The following is a 3,649-nucleotide window of genomic DNA, read 5'->3' as shown; positions in this document are numbered from 1 at the left end:
AGGCTAAGCTCGGTATCAGGAGGTAGAGCTCAGCTCGGCATCAAAACTGCGGTCCCGCAGCACAACTCTAGCACGAGCAATCAGTACCGTGCTCTAACTCCTCTGGGGCCCACCAATCCTCTTCAGGGAACTCAACTGTGGGACCCGACCCGTGCTCTTCAGATGGATGACCTACAAAATCATCTAAAAGAGGTACACACGTGGGATGAGCTCATTAGCTCAGTAAGTGGAAAGATGGACCACATAGCAATCCACACAACAAATCACAGCCATATGCACTATGTGCTATACAATACATTTTTAATCACATCCACTTAAGTAACATTACTAAGTCTTTGGTTTAGTGCTACGACAACCACAGTGCGCGTACACTCCGGGTACGAGCCGCGAATTTCATCCCGCGATACGCCCATAGGGCTGTCGGAGAAGGCCCACCGTGAGTACTCGAAAAAGTAAAACATGCCGACCACCGAATCTCAACATAAAATAAATGACAGAAATTAAAGGTGCTGACTCTAGTAATTTAAAAGCAGTACGATTGGCCCTCTTGAATATACCACCGGGGTTGCCGACTGTCCTAATGACCAGTCGGGCGTAATGTCTAACCGTCACAGTGACCCGACAACCGCGACCACTGCTTCCTCCCAAATGGTAACCCAACACCTTAACCCCTGTTGGGAAGGATTGTAGCACAGGAAGATGATAATCCTAAGCCGCATGCTCCTATATGATAATAGTACGTCCGCATAGTGCCACCGCGTCCTATACCATGGGCCACCAATGCACTCGTTTCCAAGCCAACTATGGCATCTAGTCTATTAATGCATCATGCACAATGATGTCAAGATTCACCACATAAGCATATCATCACTTGGAAATTAGGAAATAAACACAACACCCATGGCATAACAATGTGAGGATGACTAATCTACATAGCATTTTCATGATGACATGGCTAGTCTAGATACAATTAAATGAATGCCAAACAATGCCTTGAAACAAGGCCAAACGTCCTTTCCCCACTTACTTGTAGTGTACAAGGACTCACGCTCGGTACGGGTGAGATCCGGTGCGAGAAGCGTATGCTTTGGTGAACCTAACATAAGTGAATGGGGTTAGCATTTCACCATTTTGGGATCAAAATTAACACGATCCAATGACAAAATCATGTTTAGAATCCTAAAAGAAGGTCACACGTCCGTTTTGGGTCCAATTGGAAGTAAAAATCACGTTGGGAGCCTCTCGGGTGGGTCGGACAGCCCACCTGTCTAACCCACCAATTAGACCCACCGGTCTTGACCGGCGGGTAAGTCGGCCCACCGGTCTGGCCCACCGGTTGGGCCCGAGGGTCTTGCTAAGATCGACAGGCAGGGTGGCCCACTGGTCGGCCTGCCGGTTGGGCCCACTGGTTGGCCCCGAGGGTTCTGCCCTCTCAGGTGGGTGCCCCCAGGCGGGCCAAATGGCCCACCGGTTTGGCCCACCGGTCTTGGCGGGAAAATGCTATTTCTTCCCAAACTTCTTCCAACCTTTGGGGATTCAAATGGAGCTTTTCCAAACCCATTCTTCACACATTCAAGGTCTCATAAGATGTTCTAACCTAGATTTAGGTTAGATTTAAGGAATGGAAAGCCATCTTACCTTCTTTGCTCGAGAACTCCTTCAAAACCCCAAAATCACTTTCAATCACCAATGCTCTTGCAACCGTGGAAACCCTTCTTCAAATCCTTCAAAATCAACACATAAACCATCTATTAAACCTTAGATTCATCATCTCAAGGGGGATTTATAAGGTCTCAAGAAACCCTACCCAAATCAAGGGTTTTATTTGGGTATGGTGAAAGTTTAAGGAACCCAGCCTTTGCTCACCTCTAAACGTAGATCTTGTGTTGGAGATCACTCTTCCGGCGTCGGAATGTGAAGATCAAGCCTCGGCACCGCTGAAATCCATCTCTCCTTCCTCTTCCTTCTCCTTTCCTCTTCTTTCCCTTCTTTTCTCTCTCCTCTTTACTCTTCTCACCAAACGTCCGAGTGTCATAAATGGGAAATAAAGAAACTCATAAATGATATTTATACTTCCTAAAATACTAAGTAATCACATAGGTGGGTCACTCAGGTGGGTGGATGCACCCACCTGTGACCGCCCACCTGAGGGCCAAAACTTGGCCAACAAGTGGGATTTTGACAGAGTTTGTGTCACACCCTGTTCACATAGAACCGGGCCAGTGACCGAGTTAACACCGGTTAACCCAAACCTGCCAGGATCATCAGATACTGTATTCCACCACAGCATACACACACTAACATCAATTCATAAGATCAGCGGAAGACTAAGTTTTACCTGTAAATAATTCCCATATACTTGATACCCAAATGATAATACCATAATTATATACATTTGGGCCCGAAGGCATGATATATACACAAAAAGAATAAAGTTCAAATATCAAGTATATACAGGAAATCATCAAAATCATCAGAGTACACAGCTCGGCTCGGTAGTGGAGCTCAACACGACCTCAAAACTGCTGTCCCGCAGCACAGCTCTCACACGCGCAGTCTACGCCGTGCTCAAACTCCTCAGGGGTCCACCAGTCCTCTCCAGGAAACTCGACTGTGGGACCCACCCCATGCTCCTCAGATGAATGACCTGCAAAATCATCTAAAAAGGGGTGCACACGTGGAATGAGCTCACTAGCTCAGTAAGTAGAGAGGTGGACCACACACAACAGTCCACACATCACAACACATCATATGCACTACATGCCATGCAATTCATTTTAAATCACATACACCTAATCAACATTACTAAGTCTTTGGTTTTATGCTACTACAACCACAGTGCGCGTATACTCCGGGTACGAGCCGCGAACTCCCTCCCGCGATACGCCCATAGGGCTGTTGGAGAAGGCCCACCGTGAGTACTCGAAAAATAAAGACAATGCCGTCCACCGGCTCTCAACAGAAATGTAAATAAATTAAATGACAGTGCTGACTCCAGCAATTTAAAAGCAGTACGATTGGCCCTCTTGAAATACCACCGGGGTTGCCGACTGTCCTATATGACTCACCGGGCGTAATGCCTAACCGCCACAGTGTCCGACAACCGCGACCCCTGCTTCCCCCCAAATGGCAACCCAACACCTTAACCCCTGTTGGGAAGGGTCGTAGCACGGGATGGTGAAAATCCTAATACCGCATGCTCCTACATGTAGTACGACTGCATAGTGCCACCGTGTCCCATACCACGGGCCACCAATGCATTCGTTTCCAAGCCGACCACGGCATCTAGTCTATCAATGCATTATGCAGCATGATGTCCACGTTCAACATATAACATCTCATTCAATTTAGCATTTGAAAATAAATATAGCATATATGCACATCAATGAATGGAATGACTAATCTATATAGCATATTCATGATGACATGACTAGATTAGATATAGTTATATGAATGCCAAACAAATGCCTTGAACCAAGGCCAAACGTCCTCTCTCCACTTACCTGTAGCGTACAAGGATTCCCGCTCGGTACGGGTGAGATCCGGAGCGAATCGGGTAGGATTTGGTGAACCTAACAAAATTGAGCGGGGTTAGTACTTCACCATTTTAGAATCAAAATTAATGAAATCCGACGTCAAAATCGTGTTT

The sequence above is a fragment of the Macadamia integrifolia genome, chromosome 3 (assembly GCF_013358625.1).
Source record: "Macadamia integrifolia cultivar HAES 741 chromosome 3, SCU_Mint_v3, whole genome shotgun sequence".
Taxonomy (NCBI): Eukaryota; Viridiplantae; Streptophyta; class Magnoliopsida; order Proteales; family Proteaceae; genus Macadamia; species Macadamia integrifolia.
Note: the sequence above shows the minus strand (reverse complement) of the source record.